General features: G+C 39.3%; 1 protein-coding gene across 1 annotated transcript in view; it reads right to left on the reverse strand.

The window, feature by feature from the left end:
* sgcd (sarcoglycan, delta (dystrophin-associated glycoprotein)) overlaps positions 1-24,605 on the reverse strand; it is a 471,411-nt gene extending 446,806 nt beyond the window's left edge. The window contains exon 1 of the mRNA XM_055017413.1: positions 23,810-24,605. The gene's annotated coding sequence lies outside the window, so the exon portion shown is untranslated. The remainder of the gene's footprint in view (positions 1-23,809) is intronic.
* Between the last annotated feature and the right edge of the window lie 1,036 nt (positions 24,606-25,641).

The raw sequence follows: 25,641 nt of genomic DNA on the forward strand, positions 1-25,641 counted from the left end.
GCAGACGCTTCAGTGGACAAGAGGCAGACGTGATGCATCGCTGCTAACCGGGACGACGGTTTGCTATCAGGAGGAGCCGCTGTACTATAGGATCATCTTTTTCTGGAGACAGATGGAAGTTACTACTTCTACTTCAGTCTATCTGTTCTCGGCATCTGTTGTTTTTATATTTGGGAGAAAGAAAAGAATGTGAAAGGACGTTTTGAGTCGACCAGGAGCAGAAATACTGACAAAAACAGACCTGATGGAGCTTTTCAGCAGCAGTTTTACACACTTTGGGCTGTTTTTCATCTTCTTAATCAAGAAAATAATAATTATGGACGTAATCAGCGAGACTGTAGCTCAAACTTCCAATGATAAAATCAGAAACTGTCAGAAACAACATACCTGTTATATGTTCTGATCACCTGATCGATCAGGTAAAGTCTCCTCAATCATGAGCTTATTGCTATGTGTTACCATGGTTACAAAATGACTAGCATGAATATATATCATATGACAATTCTCAGCCAAAAGATCATCCAATGATAATTCAGAATCAGTAAAATGCTGTAAAATGTTAATAAAATGTCCAAAAATGTTCATGAAATGACAAAAATTTAACAAAATATTTAAAATATTAAAAAATGTTTTAAAATACGAAAAATTTTATTTTTAACATCGATCAATTTAAAAATCTTATTAAAGTAAGAAAGTAATAAAATGTAAAAATAAAAAATACAATATTAATAATATGTCAGAAATTATTCACATGTTGGAAAATATTAATTAAATGTACAAAAATAATAATCAAATGTTAGAGAATGTGATTTATATGTTGAAAAAATGCTTATAAATAGCTAAAAATTATAACATGTTGGGAAATATTAAACTATCTGAACATATTAATGAAATATCCACAAGGATTAATTAAATGTTGGAAAAATACTATTAAATTGATGAAATATATTAATGACATGTATAAAAGCATTAATATAATAGAAACAAAAGACTCAAAAACATTAATAAAATGTCACTTAACATTAATCAAATATTGAAAAATATTATTAAAATCTCAAAAAATCTTGGATGTTGGACAATTTAATAAAAATGTGCAAAAATAGCAAGAATCAAATGTTAGAAAAGAATAATAAAATGAAAAAATTACAAAATATCTGATCACTATTATTTTAAAAAAATATAAAAAAAACATTTTGTAAACTATTACTATGTCTCAACATATTTGTGGAATGTCCACAAAGTTTAATCAAATGTTGAAAAAAATATTAATAACATGTAGAAAAATATGCACTATTATTATTATTTATTAAATGTCCAGAGATAGTGATCAAAGGTAAGAAAAGTATTTGAAAATGATGGAAAACATTAATAAAATTTAAAAAAAAAAATGTCAGTCAGTGTTACTAATACATTCAAAAATTTTACTTGCTGAGTGACTGTATTTATAAAGCATCAATGATTCAGACCTGCATGTTTCTACAGACTCACCAGAAAAATAAGAATTTTCCTGACATCTTGCAACAAAAGACTGAAGTGTAAACCTTTTGTCAGCAGCCTGTAGTCTGACATGTATTTTATGATGCCACCCCTAAAACTCTCAGGGATGAGGTCGGAGGAGATGGCTGGTTCTATAAACATTATAAAGACACACAGGACCACGGTTTATGTCCTTTGTCCCGCAAACAGCTAAAGTTGGTTTAAGATAAACTATCTGGGAAACTTTCAAATTAGTTTTTTACACTTTCTCCACATTTGCATTGCATTTTGTTGGCCAGCACTGTGACAATAAGGTCACTAAATGGCTAAAATCACCATTTTGTTTAACATTTTCAGTTATTTTATTGTATATTTACATGCATATTTAATGCCTTACATGTGGATTTACTTTACAAAAGCGGTGAAAACGTCATGTTTCTCTGTGATTTCAGCACCAACGTAACACCAATGTGTCGCCACATGGAGTAAAGAGTGATTTTCACAACCAAAACCATCATTGGAAGATGTTCAATAATGCATCAGCACCTTCCCTGCTGTACAGTTTAATAGCAAACAGCAGAAAAATGTTAAAATGTCAGGGAACAGGGTGCATTAAACTGGGGTTAAATGCAGGGAAAACCAGCTTCACTTCATTGGTGTGTTTTTGTGCTGCCTGCTCATGTTTCACTGCAGTAAATCACATGTAAATGCATCAGTTTTCAAGACATTTGCATTTGTCAGACCTTGGGGGTGTCATTTTTGATTGAGCGCTACAGTAAAATAAGTAAATACTGTAAACAGATTCCACTCCCAAGGGGGTGCAGAAACGGTGGATTATGGGAAAAACAAAAGAGAAACCATCCAAGACAGAAAATGAAAGGTCAAGGCAGGATGGAAAAGTGAGTAGAAGGAATATCTGGACGGGAAAGACTCATTACCCCGAGGCAGCTGAGACACCAGGGAGCTGCTTCCATGCCACATCTGATTTATGTGTGAAATCTATGTCAAGAAAAGGTAACAGATGCAGCAGAGAAACCACTTCAAGAATGTATTATTTACAGATAACTTCAGATTCAGACATTCAATACATGTTTAGTATAAACGGAGATGGTGTTCTGTCTGTTCAGATCAAATGTAGTGTCAGTATCTGTATTCTACTGTGGAAAGATTAGCACTGGCACAGTCTAAATCCAGTCATGTTTATTCATATGGTGCATTTTAAAACAGCCCAAGCTGATGGAAGTGCTGTAATGTTATTTAAATGTTTTGAAATGAGCTAAAGCAAGAATGTGTGCAATAAAGAGCAAGAAAATAGGGCAAAAAAATTATTTTTTAAAATCAAAATGATAAAAATACTGAAGTAAAACACTCAAATACCACTGAAAAACGTACAGGTTGAGATTTTTCTGAAGTCTTGGAGGCCTGAGCAGCCTTAGCTTACAAGAACTGGGCAGCTGAAATTAGTTTTTCTTAAGACTGCACCGAGTTTCAGGCTTTTAAGGAGGCAAGTTTTGGAAAGTTCCCAGGTGCCAACCCATGCACATTTCAAAGAACAAATAAAATATCTGAAAAATAAGTTCTTTAACAGGTAACCAATGAGGTAATGCAAAAATGGAATGTTTTCTGCTTTTCTGAAACCAGTTGGGAGTTTTGACGAGACAACGAGGACTGAGCTGTAATTAACGGCTACCATTAAATTAGAATTTAGCAACACGTTCTTTTCGATGTGTGGGAACAGCCATGAATGGTGAAGGTGTGGAGGTCAGAAATGGAAAAGAAAACGACGTAAACCTGGATATTTGGTGGGCTAAAATGAATAAATGACAATAAAAATTCCATCTTGAAGTGAGGTCGAATTAAAGGAAGAATGCTGAATGTTAAGCTCCTTTCCAATAACAATTAAGGCTTTTTTACCTTGTTAACATGTCGCTATGTTGTTTTATTTTGAAAGACTATGCAGTAGAGCTGACCATTTCTGCCTTTAAATCTCAAATCATGGATTTAGACCTCCAGAGTTTCAAAAGAAAAAAATTCTGCCAGCTAGGAAATTCTATAGCATTATTTTTCCAGCTGGAATATGTACGGTTGAATTCAGTATCACACCTTGTAATTGTGAAATCTAGAGTAGTTTTACAGTGTTTGTGCAGAATTGGAGGTGAGCCGATGACAGGAGTTACATTTAAGCATTTTAACAAAGAAGAAGCTTTTTAATGCAATAAAAAAGTTAAAAACGTGTAATTTTGATTCACAGAGATGAGATTTTAGGGGTTTAACCAACGACCGTAGAGGAACTTTCGATTCCACAACTGTAAAGGATTGAAGATGGTTTTCAAGTCAGACTTTGACCCCCAAGAACAGGTCAAATATTTCCTGAAATATGAATCAACAGTTCTCTGGATTTGTCTGCAGATTGTTCTATTTTAACTGTATTATTTAATCAGTATTCTGGGGAACAATAACGTGAATATCATTTCCATTTTGGCACACAGCTGTGGGGTTCAGTCGCTATTCTGGGTTCTTTCCCAAATAGCCTGCAGCGCCGAAATGGGGCATTTAGCAGAAACAACTACCCTGAATATGATATAATCGCTCCTGAGCTCATCCTTTTCTCCAAACCTCGATCCAACCTCCATCTCAATCCCACTGTTTTTACCATCACACTGTTGTGTTCAACCGAGTGGATTAATTAGATTGTTCCTCGTGCAGCATCTGGCTGCTGACGAAAGCCACACCAGAGACACTTCCTGCTTCTATCGCCGGTTTGTTGCTTTAGAATGACATTCGTGCAATGCCTCGTTCATTTATAGAAGCAGATAGTGAGTGAAGAATGGGATTAAAACCAACGAGAGTCTGCAACTTTTGGTGAAACAAGGCAGGAAGTGAAGACATATAGAGGAGGATTTCCACTTTCGCTTCACTCCTTTAGAAAACACAACTATTTGCAGTGACGAACGTTCGCTGTATGCTTGAAATATGCCCGCGGAGGATTTGTGGACGTTTTCAATAATTACCCATTTTTCATCTCCCATTGCCTCCTCTTCCTCCTCCTCCTGCCCCTCCTTCCTCACCTTCCATATCTTTTAATTTACGCCAGCCAGGCCTGCAAAGTCGGGGAGTTAAGAAAATGAAAAATCAGGTAGTCATTAGTCAAAGCAGCCATCCATTCAACAGGTAAATATGACCATCACTCATACAGTCAATATTAGCTGGTAATACTGCTAGCCTCTGCAGTTCAGCCTCTGGATCCCTGCAGCTGCTTCTGTAAACAGTAAACCACACAAAGCAATGCGTTTATACACAAAAAAACCCTGCAGGTGCATTATCGCTGAGCCACTGCAAAAGCATATTCATACTCCAGCCGGTAAACACGCTTTTCTTTGTGGCTGTGATTCCTATTAAAAACATAATAATAAAGAAAAATAAACAAGAGCTGGAGTTGTGACTGCCATTCTATTCTGCCCAGCGCCGACTGAAACAGGCCTCTGCTGGGAACATCTGCATTAAAATGATACGGCCGTGTTATTGTGCACTTACAGCCGTGCGCTAAAGGCACTTGTGCTGAGCCGGTTGCAGTGAGGGATTCAGTGGCCGGCGTCAGGAGATGGAAATCAAATAATGAATACATTTTACATCCTGACTCATTTAATTTTCTCCGCGGCTCAGGGAGAAGAAGGAGTCTTGTCTGGAATCCGGTGGTGATTTCCTCTTTCATGTAAACGCCGCCGAACGTGACACAAACACACACACACAGTTACAATCGCACACAAATAATAGTCCGTAAAGCGGCACATCTGCTCACACACTTGATTTAGAAGAGCTCCTCCTTTCAATGTGGCATTATAGCAGGGATTCAACACATTCTCACACATGAAAGCCGCTCGTAGAAGCTGCTATAGGTGTTTTCACAGTCTGAAATTTAATCATGCACCACAATAGCATAATACCAAACTCAGAAAAAAAAATTCTATTGGCTATTTTGTGATTTGCAGAGTGAGCAGTTTATTTTCACACTGTATGTCCGTCCACTGTGCTTCTCCGTCTGTTACATTACACACCAGCAGCAGTAACAGCGATCCGTTTGAAGTAAAATTAAACTGAATGGGGGCTGCATGAGCAGCAACACGGATAAACAGGAGAGAAAAAAACTGCATCAGAAAAAAATAACAGAAATCCTGCTTATAGTCTGACAAGATATAATTCAGTTCTTTGCTTGAAACATAATGTAAGACATGCAAGATCACTGCAAACCACTATATGAAGGGTTAACCCTAACCCTAACCCTACACTGTAGAATGGTCTGACTGCACCTCACTATCATTCTGCTATTAGAAGAAGTGGTATGACTTGTTTGCATTTCTATAATCATCTTGGGTGGTGTTAAATGAAGGATGTAGCGATGTGGCTTCTGCAAAATAGTAGTGAAGGGGATTGTTTTGTATGCAGGGAGGTGAGAAACAACACTAAAATACCCAAATGCATGATCCAAATCTTCTTTAAAATGTGTCATATTCATTGTGTACATTGGTGCTTAGATGGTGTTGTGGTTGAAAAAGGGTAAAGAAGCTGAAAGAGAGAAAAAGGTTGTGTGAAATGCATGCTGGGAATCCCTGGCTTATACTTGAAGTCTGCATATCAAAAAAAGCAACACAGAACTGCAAAACAACTTGTACAATCAATTTCTACAATCAAAATAGATAAAAATATTAAAATATTAAGGACACTAGCACCAAACAAATGCCACTGAAAGAAGACAAGGAATGAGGTTAAAGTTCTCACACTTCCAGTCTGGTATCAGGAAATTAACACAGTATGTGACTTCTTGCAACGTATTATTCCTTTCTCCTCACCTGTAGGTGAACCGTAACCATTTTGAGTGGCATTTTGGCCCCATAAAAAGACAGAGAAAAAGCTAAAAAAAAAAAGTGGAGTACTATCTCGTGATATCACAATATCCTTGAAAGAAACTTTTTTGTCCTTGAAAAGCATGAGTGTGACAGTACAAAATGTTTTCAGTTCATAAAATCACAAAGTTTGCACCAGGAGGTTAAAGAAAGGTACAACACCTCATTTCCAACCACTTCTGGTTTCGTATATGAATCAGCTAGAACTCCAGTCATTCCTGTGGAAGCCTCTGTGATGCCTCCTACTTTTGCTTGCATTCCAATCTTGGATTTACCTCAAGTACACTAGAAAAATGGGGATATTTGCAGTGGATTATAGAAAAGCTGGACTGTGTGCAACAGGAAATTTGAAAAATAAATTAGCTCACATGCTATTCAGCTGTTCAAAATAAACTGCTTTAGCACATGCTAGCTGTGCAACATACAGAGAACACACCTACCACAGTGATTCATGCGGTCTGGAACAAAATATTTCAGTAAACTGGCTCCAGAGTAACCTCCTCACTTATTTCTCTACATGTATTATTGGCCCTATTTCAGTGACATTAAAGGTTTCATGCACATATTCCATAAAACTGGACAATATAAACTGATAGTCTATGATTAAGCCTCTTGCAAATGAAATCTCAAATAAATCTAAAATGCATTTCCTTGTGTTGACACCCGAGATCAGTCTGAATGTTTAACGGATTAACGGACATGAAGCTAAACTACGTGGAAGTAATTCGTCAGTCTGCAACAGGACTTTCATCGAGGAGACTGGGGTTTATGACACATTAGACTAGACTTACGCTTTCATTTTAAGTCACTGTTTGGTTTAAGGTTTAAGCTCCAAAACTATGTAGTTAGATTTGATAAAATATCACATTTTGGGTCAATTTATTACTCTTGTGCAACACGTTTGTAGCTTCTTCTCCATTTTCTGGGCTAGTAGGTCAACAAATCCCACCCCTTTAAAGATAAGCTTGGTCGACCGTAAAGGAGCAAATGTGTTCCGTTCAGAGCATAAGTGAGAATTCAATTTAGCTGGACAGGAACACAGTTTCTGGGGTTAATGTGGTTCATGCACCTTGGACCATATGGGGGTCAAAGGGAAGCACAAACAGAGTTATGCACAACGCCAAGGTAAGTCAATATCTAAAGCAAAGAGATGAGAAAGATTGTTTTCCAGCTGAAAAATATGAGTAGCTAACACAACTCGATGACTTTCAGGTGATTTCTGAGAACTGACGGTAAACTGATCCTCCATTAATCCAGTCTTTAATTACAAAACGGCAAATTTAGCAGCCGAGTCGTCCACACTAAGGGATATCGACTGATGAACTAAACATAATGAGAACTTATTTCCTCCACATTAATCCTGTCTGTACAGTACAAAAACAAAAAAAACAAACAAACAGTGTAGCTGGGGGTGAGTCTGAGCTTTGTCCTGTCAACCTTCCAGAACAAAACCAAAACATATGACGAGACCGTTTGACCTCTTGAAGCTGAATGTAATTGGATTCTCCTTCTTTCTCTACACCTTTGCCATCCTTCACTATCTGTCTCTGTTTCTCTTTAACTTTTTCACTTGATAATCTTCTTGCTCCTCGTTGGTTCTCTGCAGTTCTGTCTCCCCTTTACCTCCGACGCTCTATCTCATTGTCGCTTTCAAGCTTGCATCTTATTTTCCGCCTTTTGAACCTCTCCTTCACTCCCTCCTTCGTTCACTCTTTCTGAAACAATAACCATCCTTCACAGGCTGCTGGCGTTCGCAGAGTTGAAAATCTCATGGTGCACCGATTATGCAGCGGCGCCACCTCTTTACGACAACACAGTCTGCTGCACCGTGGCGCCAAAGAGCCACAAATGCATCATTTAAGAGCCTAAAACCATTGTAAGAAATTCAAATATACAAACTTTATTACACTTTCTTTGCTACTGTTCAGCAATTGTGTCCCCCGTGAGCTTGTCAATAAAATCCTTGTGTGAGTGATGAGCTTCAACAGCCAGTTAGCAAAGTGGTCATTTTTCAACGCCTTGTTTCAAGGTTCAATAATCATATATTCATCATACAATCTATCAGCGGGGCCCCTGCCCTTAACCAAGGTGACTTATGTCTTGATTTACAACAATCAATAGCTCATCAGAATTATTCACCTGCTTTGACAAACAAATCGATGCGTGTTCTTTAGCCCCGAGCCGAAGTCTGAGCGGTTTCTACGAAGCTCGTTGTAATTCAAAGCCGAAAGAGGCGAACGTCGTGAAAAACAGCGTTTAGTTTACTGCGCTGCGTCGTGCATAAGCGAAGTAATAAAAAATACAAGTGTGAACAGAGGTGTTAGTGTGCAATCGAGGATTCCAGGGACGACGTCTTCCTGTGACAGAATTCCAATAGGTGCATTGGATTATGCTAATTCCATGAGCACGGTGTTGCCTTATTTATCAACCCTTTGGTTTTGTTGTTTGGGAGGACAGTCCATGCTGTTTAGCTTCTTCGTTTTTACTTTTATTCTTTTCTACCAATGGTGCAGCATCAGTGTTAGTGGACTATTCAGGCATTATAAAAATTAAGGCCAGACACGGCAGGTGAAATCAGTTTGTTCCTGCCCTCGGCAATGTTGGGATTTTGGGATATTTTGCTTCCATAACATGTTTTCTTTCATACTAGTGGAAAGAAATCTTCTAAAATGCAGATATCTCATAGATGTAATGGTTTCCAATAATACACATAATCATTTCTACAGGCAAACAGGTGAGAAATTAAAGGAAAAAAACAACATAAAGTGTCTTAGTAAGGTGTTGGTGCAAAACACCAAAACACCTTAAATGCAACTTGGTATTGATTCTCCAAGTTTCTGAACTCTACTGAGGGGATAAAACACCATTTTCCAAGAGATATTACCTCACTTGGGGTCTTGATGATGGTTTTTATTGGTGATTGGTCCAAATTCCCCAATAGGTGTTCAAGTGGTTAATGGTTCAGTCGTTCTGTATCTTTAAAGGCTGTTTTCACAAAATAATTTTTTTCTTCTATTCTGAGTCACAAATTTCAACTTAAATATCACTTCCATATACCAAACATTCCAGTTTGATTCCTTTCTGTATTATGAATGTTTTTACAGAGGTGTTTGTTCATATATTAATCACAGCCTGATTTATAGAACATTTTAACGCTGAAAATATGGAGAAAATTTATTATTTCTGTTGGTTGGTTGTTGACAGTATTTTCTGATTTATAGAGACATAAAACAAGATATTCAGAAGTGCCCTCTGTATAAACCTTGACTGACTAATATAAGGAAATAAAACAAGAATTTGACACTGTTTTTTCCAGTGTCTATAAGTATTCATGATATTTGAAGAGATACTGCCTCATATGGAAATTTTAACATAAAATTTTACACAACTTGACATTTCATGGTGATTTCTGTTTGTTGAAAGACTTTATTCTCCTGTAGGGTCTCGCCTTGAATGAAAACGGTGTAAAAACATCCCTATTTTGTCACAAAAACAGACACCGGTGGCGTCCTTTGCCTGTTTATTTCCCCCCAAAAAAGCCAGACTGGCTGTGGCCCTCAGAGAGCTACTGAAATGTGCTCTTCTCTGTAGTCATGAACATGATAGAAGAGAAAAATAGAGTTTAAAAAACTAACCAGCCCAAGGTTTACCTCTCAATAGACGAGGGAGTTCCACTACGAGAACTGAAGAGAGCAAAGTTGTATCTTTCATTCATGAGAAAATGGACTGTTTTTCTTGTGAAATTTAAACTTATTCATGAAAACATTGCAGGAAGACTCACAACTACACACTCCACGCTCCCACACAGTCCCAGCGCGTCCAACTAACACCTTTAAGCAAACATTTTCCCATCAGCCCGCCTGAACCCGACTTACTCCTCTGCAGCGGTAAATGGTTCTGGACCCGATGCGAAGCTGCAGAAAACTCTCAGCTTGTTGCACACCTTACCTGACAACAACAGGTGGGACGGTAACACAAGGTGAACGCAGGTGCGGCTGACAACATTATCGGTGTTGGAAATGACATCATGCATCATTAAAGCCAAAACAAAGAAACACATTTTTCCGCGGGGATGGAGATAAAATGTTGATGAAGTCGACTCGATGTCAGGAAGCGACATCAGCAGCTGGCAAATGTCTCCACAGGTTGGATCATGAATTATCAATACAGGTGTTGGTGTGTTGGTGACAGCGCAGGAACGTCTTACAAAGAACGCTCTGTCATCGGAGGTCTCAATAACATCTTAGAAGTGTTCTCTGAATGTTACACTGGAAACATCCTTTCTTTGGTATGATTGTGGAAACATCTTATAGAGGAACTATTCAAAATGTGTTCCCTCAATAAAAAACCAAAGTGTTCCACCCATGTTACTACATCACAGTACAGGAACGTCTTATAGAGAACGTTCTGTCATCTCAGGTCTCGATAACATCTTAGAAAAGTTCTTTTTAATGTTGTATTGAGAAAATCCTTTCTTTGTTTGTGTTGATTGTTCCAGAAAATGTTCCCTCAACAAAATGTTCCACCTTTTAGATATCGCATTGCAGGAACGTTTTAAAATGTTCGGTCTAAAAAACATCCTGTCAACATGGCGAGAAAGTTTTATTGAGGATCATTCTAAGATGTGTTCAGTCAACTGTACCTCCACAACATCCCCAGAACACTGCAGGTAGAACATTCCACTTTTGTATCACATTATAAGAATGTTCTATAAAAATCTATAATGAAGCATTAAGTTGGTGCTGTTGCCAGCGTTGTTTTGTCCAGTCAACCCATCAAAACAAGTTTATTTAAATCGTTAAATTGCAAAAAACATATTTCAACCCCCTTTAAAATCTGCATTTTAAATGATTTTAAATAAGATTTAAACAGCTAATATGAACCTTTTTAACACCATCTTTGTTTTTAATCGTGTTTCATTAATGTCTGACTGGTGGCAGTAGCATCACCTCTGAAGTGTTCTGTGGTCAAAAGCAGAGTAGAGATTATTGAAATACTTCTTTTCTGTCGTATTCCTGGTTAGTTCATAATCATGTCTTCACAGTTTTCCAACCCACACCTCAACCTTAATTATTCTGTAGGATCAAAGGTAGTTACCAACTCGTCTTGCTGAATTTCAGGTAATTTACTGTTATTCTATTATTAACAGCGGTTCGGAGTTAAATGTGTTCTGTCAGGATGAAGTATATTTTGTGAAATGAATGTCCACAAAATGGGAACATCTTAACAATAAGCCTGATTATTATTAACCCAGTAAACTTCAGGCAGTTTCGGGATGATTTTGTAATTTTGTTTTTGGGGGTTTTTTTTGCATGTTTTTCATTTTTTCACTGCAGTATGATGTCTCTACTTACTAGATACTTACACTTTTAATTTACATTTCTCTGTTATCTTTATTTCATTTTATTGTTTATTTTTGCAGGGATAGCACACAATTAAGAGCATTCACACCAGAGTTAGCAGTTGTTGTCTCTGGGCAGTTACACACTAAAAAAACTACATAAAAGAACATAAAACTTAAAAGTTGATCAGTGTGAGATAATAAATATAATGTGCAGATGCAATACATCAGAAGTGATCGATGTTGGGAACAGTACTGTGTTGGCTTTAGCCATACTTCTGTGAAAACACTGCCTGCAGTTCAGCCCAGTTCAGCTAAAAAAAAGTCTCAGATGTTTTGTCACATAACTTTTGGTCACAGCTGAGTCACTAATGGCTTCACCGTTGTGTTGAGGAGTGCAGAATTCTTTGTTTTTTACAGTATATGGTTGGCTTAAATAGTTTATTTTTAAATGATGCATGTAGAATAAAATGTTTTTGAGTAAATGTCACAATTTTAAGCAGAAATGTGGTTAATTTTCGCATTATGTGATCAAAACACTGAACATCAGATGATTATTTCTGTTTTGGTCTCTAATAAATGGTGTCATTTTGCTATTTAAACAAAAAAACAGGCCTTTGAAACCTGCCAGCTGATTTTGGGGTTCAGTCAGTTTAACTAACAAGCTGAAACACGTATTTTTATCCCTTCACCTCTTTGAAGAATCATCTTTAGATGTGTTTTCCCAGCTGTCATGAAAGTGTTTCCATTGATCAATAAGTCATTTAAATTCAGTTCAAACAAAGCTTTATGTAAACCAGACATGTAGACGGATTCATTTTTAGCCGCAGTTAGCCCAGGTTTGACCTTAACATGCGACATGTGTGGACTGTAAATGAGCATCCAGATCAGGACGTTTCCCTTCACAGGACGTTAAACCACGTGTGTTTATCATGTGGCCCCAGAGAAACCTACCAAAGCTATCAGGTGTCACAGATTCTTCTTAGGCCTCACCTCTCCATGTGTATTAATGCCATGGGGCTCATTATTGAATCTATTTGCTCTATTTGTGCGATCAAAAGCCCATCACTCCCCTGAGCTCCCGCCCGGCTGCCTGTTCCTTCTCCTCCCAACCTTCACATGGACCTTTGTGTTGGCTTTTTTGTTCTCCTCCACAAGACAAATCAGGCCCTCAAAGAGCTCAAAGTGTTGAGTGAAATCAGTTCCACGTTGTTAATGCAGCCTGTCATTATCGCTCAGTGGCAGGCAGTGATAAAGCTATTTATGGAGGAGACTTAGCCAGAGACCCCAAACCGCCATTTTATTCAGCAGCAGATCTGAGGACACACACTCACATAAAAACCTGAAGGTAAACACAATCAAACTCCATCTGTCAGCAGTCGACATAAAATCCTTCCAGTTTTTTTTTTTGTTTTTTAATTTGAGGTTCATTTGTTTTCCTTTTTTTCTTGCATTAAATATTCATGTCAAACTGGATTTCACTGTGTGCTTTCTACTGTTTAGCTTCAAGCGTGCAGTTTGTAGCGGCACAGTAAGCAAAATAAAAGTCGCCTTTTATGCATTTGTAGTTGTATAAACAGCCGTAATCCTTTTACGCTGCCTCCATTCCCACATCTCCACATTTTGTTTTTGAATATACTCCAGTAAACACAAGTTTTAATTGTATTACAGGTTCAACATCTCCTTTCATTTTCCCCTTAAGTAGCTTTAATGTTGTTAAAACCATCTTCCCCCTCACTGACTGACCTAATCAGCCTCTTCCAAGTCTCATTAAATCTATACGCTGAGAGAAATTCAACAATTTTTCGATGCACGGTGAGAGTTTGTGATGTTCGGCTCAACAGATTTCCGCCTCTTGGTTTTTGGGAGATATTTGTTTCCTCCGGGAACAAACAAACGTTAGATGAGCTTTGGTTGCACACACATATCACTGCTGTTAATTCACATTTCCTTGCTGTCCATCTTTGACTAAATTGAATCAAAGCTGTGAATTTTGCGAGCAGCAGGTTGTCTTTTGCAGCGTGTCGTGCTGAATTTTATTGTCATTTCTGTGAAACACTTCTGGAACTGCATCACAACCGATATTTATCTGCATACTATGACTTTTATTCAGTGGCGGATGCTGCAGATTTTCATACGATGTGAATTTCTATGAATAAGACGGTCAGCTTACTGAGTTGATGCTGATCCTGATTCTGAATTCTCTGCTGCTGACGCACCTGAACTGTCCTTCACGGAACAACTGAGCGAACACAACAGTCTTTCATATTTGCAGAAAACAAATTTAAAGGAGTTTCTGAGTGCTGAGCAGACAGAACAAATCTGGATGCAGCTGTGAGGCTTCATGCACAGTTTACAGCAGGTGATCTGGGGTTTATCTGCAAGTCATGCTGCATATTTCCCCTGGAAGAAGGGTCAGTTTTGAATTCTAAGAGGACAATATTCTTATTTAACCCTTATGAGACCTATTTTTAATGTAACTTTACTTTAAGGCTCTTCTTCTAGTCATTATTAGTGCTATCTATACATGCTATACCTTGTTTTTTTTTCAGAACACACCAGCCTATCCAGATTTTCCATAATTTTATATGATAATATTTATACGTTTTTCATATTAGCCCTTCTATCAAAGGGAAAAAAAGAAGACATTCTTATGTTTTCGCATGTATCTCACCATTACATGCTGCCAGTAGAGATATCTTTTCATAATTATATAATGGAGATCATCTCAATGACTGCATTGTATAGAAAGATATTATCTATTATGAGTAGGTCAAACTAAAGTATTGCACATGGATATGGTTGCAGAGCTGTTTGAAGGTTGTAACTATGATTCAATTTGATGTAAATTCGACATTATTTTCTCCCAGCAACACTTCATTGCACAGACAAGCAGCTAGCATTGTTGGAAAGGTCAAGTCGTGCAGTCTCGTTTGATATGTGCTACACATCGCTGCAATAAATACTTCCAGGGCAATTCAGACGAGAAGAAAGTGTGAATTTGAATGGAAAGTGCATTCATCAGGCTCTAAGGGTTCAAACTTCAATAATAGACCTTTAATAAAGTTCACAAATGCAGTCTGAAACTTACAGTCTGGTAAGTCTTGAAGCTCCTCCACTTGTCTGTCCGGTAGTTTTTGACATAAAGGCTTTAGTTCAGCATGTACAGTAAGTATTTATGGGAAATCTGTGTCCGTCATTCAGCACCTGCTCTATTTAAAGCTACTTGAGTGAGTTTGTGATGTAATGGTACTTTCATTTTTATGGCTGATAGTAGGTTGATGGGTCAATTCAGATGGAATTAAGTAAAAATGTTTACCTGACTGTTATTTGAATTCCAACACTAAATATGCTTAAGTATTAAATGAGATTTATTGTGATTTGTGTTGGAATACCATCAGGTTTTCTGTGCAATACTTCGAACAGCATGGAAGCAACTTGTAATTTTGCACATATAACAACAACATATGACCCCAACGAACATCAGTTTCTGCAGTTCTACCAATGAGTCCACATCACAATTTTGTTCACCATCATGTCAAAATAGCAAAAGACTGGAACCTTGTCTTGCCAACCTTTCCACACATCAAACTCTGCTGATGTTACAGGCCTCACAAATGGGTAAAATGTTGACTAAAGACTGTATTTTTAGTAGGAAAAGGATTTTCTGGACCCCCTGTATCACCATCATTTGAAAATTTCACACCTTTTTTTCCATTTCCAAGAATGGAAAGAATTTAGTTTTACAGAGCAAATAAGTAAACACTGCTGTCTGAAAGCCAAGTAAACAGAACAAGGCAGCAGTTTTTGACATGATATTATGGATATTTTGTTAAATTTGGATTTTGGTTGAGTGTGTGAATTTTATTTCTGGAGATACTGAACCCTTTTAAAAATGGAAAACACCTGAAATTCTCACAATTCAGGCAAAATTTTTGGCAAAATTTAGTTTTACAGAACAAATAAGTGAACACTGCAATCTGAAATGACAAGAACTGACCCTGATAACATATAAAACTCAAGTGAACAGAACAAGGCAACAGTTTTTGACAGGATATTTGGAATATTTGGTTAAATTTGGATGTTGGTTGGGTGTGAGAGTTTTATTTCTGGAGATATTGAACCCTTAAATGGCATCTGAGGTTTTTTGGAGGTAGAAAACACCTGAAATTCTCAAGATTCAGGCAAAATTGTTGGCATAACTTAGTTTTACAGAGCAAATAACTAAACACTGCTCTCTGAAATGACAAGAACTGACCCTGATGACATATAAAAGCCAAGTAAACAGAAAAAACGGGACCATCTCTGACAGGATCTGGGTGTTGGTTGAATGTGGGAGTTTTTTTTCTGGAGATATTGAACCATTAAAATGGCGCCCGAGGTTTTTTTTTTTTTTTTTGAAGATGGAAAACACCTGAAATTGTCAAGATTCAGGCAAATTTTTTGACAGAACTTAGTTTTATAGAACAAATAAGTACACAGTAGGTGGCATTTTTTGGCAGGATATTTGGGATATTTTGTTAAATTTGGATGTTGTTTGGTTTAACTTTGCATGAAATATTGACAGTATTTTCACATCTCAGTTCTTCACAGACTCGTTCTCTCCTCCGCAGACCTAGAGGGTTCTGTCGGTTCCACCTTACCATCCAACACTGCTAAGATAATCAATACCTCTCATTACTTGTTCTCGAAGGCAGCTTTGGTTGCAGGACCATTGCACTGGATTGCATTAGACTCTGCTTAAAATGTCCAGTCTTTTCTGGTTGACATCTCAGTTCATGCTACAGTACATCATGTGTTGTTTCCATTGCTGTAATGCAGAATCGCCTCCGGGCTTCTAAAATCGGCGGCTGCACATCCAGATCCAGTGGCCTGCTTTGTTTTGCCCTTTCCTCCCCCTCGCAGTCACTTCGCTTACGTGGCTTCATGCTGCTGGATATTTAAAGGCATCGAATGCGAGCGAGGCCCTGACAATTAGCAGGGACTGTTGCTGGGTAATTAGTGCGAAAGGAAGTGAGCCTCCAATTTCCCCTCAAATCCCCAGAGATCATCCCCACACTCACAAACAATTCTGCTTACAACAAAAAAACACACACTCGCATAGGCTCAGATTTACTGAGCAGCAGAAGTATTTACAATAGATTCACAGAAGCTGTTTTATCTTTGCAGTCTTGTGGCTAATTGGGTAGAAGAGCAAGCTGGAGGTAAGATATAAAAACATATGTTTTAAACATATACACTACATGTTTCTATATTCAGAGGGGGAGAGGTGAAGGAAAAAAGGATGAGCCAAAAATGTCATTAAGGTACACAAGATAACAAAAGCAAGCAGAAATGGAAGAAAAAGCAGAAAAGAAAAATGCAGGAACATAATAAAAAGAGACAGAAAAAAGCAAAAATGCATAGAATCAAATATGTAATAAAAAAAGAGAACAACGTAGAAAGCAATAAAGAAAGGGAAGTGAGGATTTTATTATGCTACCTTCTGTGTCTTTAAAGTGGCTATGACTAATATTTTACAATAAAACCATATCAGATGTGAAAGTGGGTCTCTCGTGATGAACCCACAGAGAATTATCAGCTGCATTTGCTGCTCTGTGGAGCTTTATAGCAAGTTTCAGCTCATTGTTTATTTTTATTGCTGTTATAGTTCACTCTCGCCGCTCTCAGAATGTCATTTTCAGCTGAAACAGGCAAAAAAAAATGCTCTAAAAGCCCAACGTATGCTGCCTTCCCAGCACCAAACGGAACAGACACACAGTTAGCAAGTGCTGGGTGAACATATCGGGGCATTTAGCAGCTAAAGAGCCAAATATTTCCCAGAGGAGGCCACAGCAGAGCCCAAAAACAGAGCTAAACGGGGCTGAATATTGGACCTACCTTTGCCATGTGGCTACAAACACTACTGAATAAATGATAATCTGGCTCCATGACTGCTGGATGTGCAAATAAGCACCGGCTTGCTATATCAACTCAAATGTTGTGTTCACAGGTGTAGCAGATAGTGGAACCAGGTGTGCTGAATTTTCCTGATGACCCAGCTCTGCACTGCAGGTTTACGCAGGCCGAGGCTTTTCCAGAGGGTTGGCACGATTAAAAGACTCTACTATCACTGCCTAAAACAGCATTTTACAGTATTTCTGACCTAAAAAAAACACCCCCATGAACAGCGATCAGCCACAACATTAAAACCACAGACAGGTAAACAATATGTGTTCTGCTGGTAAACCTTGAGTCCTGGCGTTAGTGTGGATGTTGAAACACAAACCTAAACATTGCAACAGACCAAGCACAACACTTTTTACCAGCCCTGTGCTCGAATGTCTTCTAACTCTCTTATTATGCACAGTTGCAGTGATTTTCTGACTTCTCCTGTCCTGCAGGAAAAACAGTTTGTTTTTCTGTATGAAGTTAATAAAAAAAAAGAGCCATGCGTGTCGGTATTAAGGGAGCAAAATTACATTTTACACATTTCTTGATAGTATGTAGTAGGAATGTGTGGATAAAATTTATTTCCTCCAATCTAGAGTTCCAATGACACCATTTTCCAAGATAATACATGTTTCAAGCATGTTAAAGTGTTCAATGTAATGTCTATAATATACTTTATATATATATAGATAGATAGATAGATAGATAGATAGATAGATAGATAGATAGATAGATAGATAGATAGATAGATAGATAGATAGATAGATAGATAGATAGATAGATAGATAGATAGATAGATAGATAGATGGAAATAGAAAATGGTACCAAAAATACTGGTAATGACAAAAAACTACAAAAATTGTGGGAACAAAAAACCTTACAATGATAAGGTGTAAAATTACTGGTGGGACACTGTCTGAAATGTAGTATGAGAAGGTAAATGTAGTGTTAGATGGTAAATGTAGTATCAGAGGGTAAATGTACTGTTAGAGGGTAAATGTAGTGTTAGAGGGTAGGATGTACTGTGGCTCCACAAAATCCAAAAGACGTAGAAAACCTGAATTCTCTACATGCATGTCACTAAATGTACCATAGATCAGCTGTAATACTTGGTTGTTCCACCAGGTGGAGGCTTTTACTGTTTACTGCTGTAGAGACCAGAGGAGGCATCACTCAGACTACAGGCAGTTCATGTTGTCAAGCAGAGAGCATTGTGGGGGTTTAGCTAGCAATGGGCACCATGACAAAGACTTCTGTATTAGTTAATGACCTCCGACCTGAACTCAGGAGTTTAAGACAAACTGGGGTTGACTATAACAGCATTATGTCTGTCTGTTGACAAAAACAGCCATATCAGACCAGGATAAATGTCCACTGCACTCAATTTGTGTTATTGATTAATCCATTATTGACTGAAAAAAACTGCTTATTATTCACTTCAGAATCTATCCTCCTGCAGACTGTTTTCTTCCTTTATGGCACCTGTATGACAGCCAATGTAATCAGAGGATCAGGCTGAGGTTCCCGTTGGTATTGATCCGTTAAAAAATGCCTTGATTGGCCCTGATCATGATGTTTCAGATCAGATCAGGAGAGGTCTAGAATTGTCTTTAATGTGTGCAGGATGAAGTGTTTTACTTTTGAAGTAGAGCTTACTTTTTTGGGGGTGAAACTTATCCAGATGTCAGACTTGCTTTGATTTGGTATGTAAATCTTCATTTTAACTTCATGTGTTAGCCTTGTATCATGTGTTAGCCTTGTATCATGTGTTAGCCTCGTATCATGTGTTAGCCTCGTATCATGTGTTAGCCTCGTATCATGTGTTAGCCTTGTATTTTGAGTTTGGTGTCTCGCTGCACACCATGTAGTTGCAATGAAGGATCCCCTCCATCCTTAACCAACCCTTAACCATCTCAGGAGGTATTTTAATGCCACTTTAACACTTATAAAGCTTTGAAATGACTTGCAGAATGTTCTAAAATAGCATGCTAGCTATTCACAGTTCCGTGTTTTTATGTTGCATCCCTCTGGTTGCAGTAAATCCAGAGAGCTGCAGCTTTTTCCAAAGGCCTGCAGCAAAATTAAAACCACTTGCTCACTAGATTTGCATTGGGTCTCGTGGAATCACAGTCCCAGTTTGTTTCTCTACATTGCATCCTTCCACTCCATAAAAACTGCTCAAGAAATGCTCGAGGAACACATTGAACAGCCCGAGGCATCGCCTTGACCTCCAACCTCCTCAAGATCCCAATCCAATCAGGCATCTACAGGATGTGCAGAAACAAGCCAGGTCCATGGAGGCCCCACGTATGAACCGACATTATCCAAAGAATCTGCTGCCAACATTTCTGTTGCAAACACCACAAGACACCTGCAGAGGTCCCGCGTCCAAACCTTGATGGGTCCGAGGATCTACACGATATGATGCATTTGGTTTTATTGTTATTTGGTTTATATTTATATCTGTTCACCAAGACTCAAAGATGCTGAATATTACTTAGAATGTGGTAACTGTGTCTAATCACACACATTAAAATGCATTATCTACCCATCTGTCTGCACGCACACACACACACACACACACACACACACATCAAAGTGTGCATGCCAAGGCTAAACAAGGACAGTGAAGGCTGTCATCAGACCACTAAAATGAGTTGATTTGTTTAAGGTGCTGTGATGCTGAAGGACGCGGCAGCTCGTCCCTTGGCTCCAAATCAACTTTTAGGTGACGTCCTCTGAGCTCTAATGTAGTTATGTGTCGTGTAGAAGTGTGTGTGTGTGCTGGCTAGTTTTTAGCCTAAGTAATTCATGAGTGGTTGCAGAGGTAGAGAAACACCTCAGAGCTTCTCCTGCTCCCTGCTGCAGTATTCATCACTGCACCTTCCCTAAAAAGTCATTATTCATGTTTCTTTACCGGCTGTCTTGTCCGTGGGACCGACATCACGGTTCTGGTTTTCGGATGGGAACCTTGCTGCTGTCGACACTTGATCAGTAGCTGCAGTCTCCCGCTGATCCTATCTGTCCCTCCCTTCATCCTCCTCTGCTCTTTCCACATCTTCCTGCCTTGTCATTTCTCCTGCTCCTCCTCCTCCTCCTCCTCCTCCTCCTCCTCCTCCCACTCTCGCTGTCTGTTCCTTCCTTCTTTTGCCAATCGCCTCTCGTGAATTTCTCTGGGGAAATTACAAAAACCGTTCTAACTTGGGCACAAAATTTTGTTTATGTGGGACACCGCTGCTTATTGAAAGAGGCTGAGGAAACGGATTCAGGTCTCAGCTTTAGTTAGTCACTTGGTTAGGGCATTAAGCATCAAAAATACAGCAATATGAAATAGGAGCTGCAGTATGTTTGGCCTTGTCAGGAGGCATTAATCTAAAAAATGATGAATTGTGTCATTGTGGAAATCCCCTGACTTTTCCTCTAGTGCCATCATAAGGGCAAAAGATGTAATTTGTCCAGAAATTTGTGTTTTGATTATGATTTGTGAAAGTTTTGACATTCCTGGGCTGTATTTAGTGCTAAAAATGTGATAATTGTTGTTGAAATGTTAGTTCTTCTCAGGCAGATCAATGACTAATCCAAGCAATGACACATCACAGTAATATTACATCATTTTATACTATTAGAAATCACTATGTGGTGTTCAGGAAGAAATATTCGAAGTAACGATGTCTGTTTGGGCCATTTACATTAGAGTTAAACAACAAATTGGAGAACAGAATAGTGTTTGTGCAGCATAACAGGCCAGGAAGGACACACTGTAAGTGGAAGGGTAACAGTAAAATACAAATTCCCTTCCGTCACGGCGTCTTAATCCACTGACGCTCCACTGGATGATCATACAGCCGAAAGCCGGGAGGGCAGGCCTGGTGCAGCTTAGCGAAAGGTTACTGTGATTAAGGTTAGAAATTTCAACATTTGAAAGTCTGGAACAGCCGCGGGGAGAAGGCAGCAATGTAAACACCTCGCGGAAAAGGTCTCACGGTAATCGTATGCAGAAAAGTAGCTTCCCGGTGGGGTCACAGCGGGTGAATTTAAGCAGTTAGAAGCCATAAAAAAGGGTAATTAGTGCTTCAGCGTGTTGGTTTTCAAAGCAACATGAGACAACTGGCAGAGCTCCAATGAGGATAAATCATCCGTCTGCGAAAAACTGCAGGAACATCTGCCCAAAAAAAAAAAAAAACACTAAATGAGTGTTTAATAGTCAGTAATGTGATGACATGCGTCAAACATACAAAGTGGAGTTCAACTGAACACAAGTTCAAGCAGTAAACACACTTCATAGCTGGTACAGTGTGAGCTGCCTCTGTGGAGGCCTTAGAAATAAAGGGATTTCCAAAATTCAATATACATCCCCTGTCTTTGTTATAGCATCCAACAGTGCCCAGAAAAAACACCTTAAAATTGAAGCTCTATTTCTTCGGCTTTGTCATTATTTTGCCCACAAGCTGCCAGCATAGAGATTTACTGATACAGATGGGTAAGAAAAGAAAGGACAACACATAGACATTGCTTTTGAACAGAGTTCTACCACAAAGCTTCAGTAAACAGAGCTAACCTTTACAGTTCTCCTCTCTTAGTACTTTGAAGATGGTAGTTGGGTACCACTTTTGTTCCACCACTCAGGTTTTTAACATAATGTCAGCCACTGGCATCTATAGTTCTCTTCTTTCTGCCTACATGTACATTACTGTGAGCTTTTAGAAAGAGTGCTCTGTGGTTCGGTCCCAAAGGATCGGAGAAATTCGACTTTTTCTCTTTGCACAGCCTCTAAAAGAGAGTTAAGCATTAGAATGCACCCATGTACACAAAATGTTCAAGAAACTGCTGGAGAAGAGTTCGAGCCAAAGAATATGAGTCACTGCAAATTTCCATGGGCTTTTGCGATGCTTTATTGATATAGACCTTCCCGACAGTCCTCTGGCTCGCAGCACTCAATATGTTCATTTGTTATAGTGTGCAGGATAGATGGACCAGAAGTGCATCTGTGGATATTTGGGAGCAGATGATCCAAGCAGGGCATTCTTCCACTTTTACATAATTAACTCCATCTTGTCAACAAATTCACTGACTTCCATTTGTGTTGTTTTTTTTTTATTTTTTTTGGTCCGGTAAACACTGAAGAGCAATGATCCAAAAACAACAGCAGACCTCGAAATGCAATCAGCTTTAACTTTGAATTTCAGACGCGGTCCAATGAGTGCCTCCTGAGTGAACGCATCCAAACACAAGACGAAACACATGACGCCGCTTGATCCAGATGAGACTGGCACAGATTCAGATGCTGACAGACCATACACTGAACCTATAAATGCAATTAGCCCACATCTGGGTGTCCGTATACAGCCCCCACACCTTTATTACATCTGGCAGTGTAGAACCCACGCAGCATATAGCAGCGGAGGCGACTTCCAAAATGCGCTGCATGAAATCTGCATGCAAAGCAGATCCCCACATGCAGGAGGACGGACCACATCCAATGCCAATTACACGTACCACTTCAAGTGGATGAGAGGAAGCACTAATTGACAGCAGATCCAGTAATTCTGCTCCAACAATTTACCCAGAATCAGGTCAACAAACAGCAAGAGGAGTTTTAATATCCAACAAAATGAAAATCCTCTGCACCTGCAAACTTGGACAGAATGATCTATCTGGGTTTTAGAGACAGAAAATTAATCAGGAATAGGGGAGAATGAACTCCCCTCTCTAAAAATGGACCTAATGAAGTTGAAATAGCTGCAGTTCATCCGTGAGTGCAGATTCTCGTGCACTCAGAGCAGCAGACGGATCATGACGAACTCCGGCGGTTCTAGAAATCCACTTAACACTAAACACCTCTGGCTTCTCAGCTGCAGTGCGATTCATTTCTAGTCAGCTGCCGAGTGGAAATGCACAGCAGAGCGACATTGCTACAGACACTGGATGATGCATAGTAAACAGGGGCAGAGCGGTGCCAGTTATGACTAATCAGACAAAGCAGGAGTGAGCCTTAGTGGACACAGTTTGTGTTGAAAATGAGCAGACCAGCAGAGTGAAACCAGCAAACAGCAAAAATCTGCCACATCACTGAGCCGTTCCTCTCTAAAGTACAGAATCAATGCTGGTGAGCAGAGAAAGAAGAAGCAACACAGCAAAGTCAAAGTAAAAGCAGCCTTACCTCTTAGTCAGATGCCAAAATTGCAGTCTTGGGCAAATCAGAAAACCATAGAGCTGGTTAAGCGGCTGGCGCTCCTCAGTATACAGTGATACAGGAATTTTTTTTCAGCTCGTCAGAAAAGGAGAACTCCCAATTTCTTCTGTGATTCTGGGATAATCTCAAGTCTGGCTTAGAGGTCCAGCAGAACCAGCAGCAGACGGCTCATTTCCATGTGCAACACAGGTGCCTCTGACATGCTTGTTCTTCCCTTTAGGGGCGTCTCAGACTGCGATCTGGCCGGGGCAGAGAAGTGGGCAGCAGCAGCAGCAGGAGGAGTGTTGACAGTAGTAGTAGTAGTAATATTCCAGATCGTGTAAAGAACTGAACATCCTTCAGTGTGAGATGAAGAGCAGGAGATCCAGCGCACCAGAACCGCAGAGCGCACAGCCAGCGCAGCACTCTTCCTGTCGTTTAAATCCCCCCAAAATGGGCTGATGCTAGGCAGGAGGCAGACAGATCAACACAGCGCAGAGGGAAGAGGTGCTGTTGCATCAACATTGCTCTGAGTCTAGTTTTCTGCTCTTTTTTCTGCCTTTTTTTTTTTAAAGGGGAAAAAGAAAAATCACCAAAAGGTCTCCACCACCAGCAGCAGCAGCATCACCATCATCATCATCATCTCCTCTCCGGGGCTCCTCAAGTCTGCACAGGACCGAGTAGTGAAAGAAGGAGAGAGAAGGGGAGACACATAGAGAAGGCAGAGTGAATGCATGCATGCATGTGTCTGGATGTATGAGTGAGAGTGCAATAAGAGGAGGAGAGAGGAGAGCAGCGAGCGAACAGGCGGGAGGCTGCGAGCGCAAGTGGAGCTGGAGAGCGATGTGAGAGGAGAGGATGCTAAGAGAGGAGGAGGAGGAGGAGGAAGGCTGGGGGAGATGCCTGGTAGAGAGAGAGGAAGAGAGAGAGAGAGAGCTGCTAGCACTGTCAGTGACTACATTAACAGCACTGAGTAGGTGGAGTTTTCCTTGCAGTAGCCGAGAGGGGACCATGATGTGGAACCCAAAAGAGAGAAGAAGAAGATGGAGATGCAAAGAGGAGAAAAAAAGAGGTGGAAGAAACAATGAAGGGGGGGAAAAAGTGAGTGTGCAAAGGTTAAAGAAACATGATGGTTGCAGAGGAACAGAGATGGAGAGGTAAGGAGGAGGTGGTGGTGGTGGTCACCCAGCTGCAGTGAAGCTGGACCACTGACAGCCCTCCTCTAGCCAACGGTCGTAAACATCCATTAGAATATTTAAAGATTCAACACATGGACACCGTACAGCCCTGGCACACACTTCTATACACACTTAGAGTACGTAAACATTCTTTACAGACTCATACGTTGTTTTTCTTTATTCATCCTGGTATTTTGATCCATATTTTACGTTGATTATTTGCCTTATCTGTGTCGTGCACTTTGATTGTACCTAATACACCCCTTGTCAAGAGTCGTAAACATCCAATAGAATATTCAAAAGAAAACACATGGACACTGTAAGGCCCTTCCAAACACTCAAACAGTACACTACCATTCAAAAGTTTGGGGTCACACAGACAATTTCATGTTTTCCATGAAAACTCACTTTTATTCACATGCTTTGTCATGGTGCCCCTCTACCTGCTAAACCCCCACAATGCTCTCTGCTTGCCAACATGAACTGCCTGTAGTCTGAATGATGCCTGTTCTGGTCTCTACAGTATTAAACTGTAGAGACCACCTCCACCTGCAAATTGGAAATAACTTTTCTGATCAAAAATTGTCAATAATCATTAAATCATTAAAAAAAACACCAATTCAGCACAGTGGACGTTTGTCC

This window comes from Amphiprion ocellaris, chromosome 14 (assembly GCF_022539595.1).
Source record: "Amphiprion ocellaris isolate individual 3 ecotype Okinawa chromosome 14, ASM2253959v1, whole genome shotgun sequence".
In the NCBI taxonomy this organism is placed as follows: Eukaryota; Metazoa; Chordata; class Actinopteri; family Pomacentridae; genus Amphiprion; species Amphiprion ocellaris.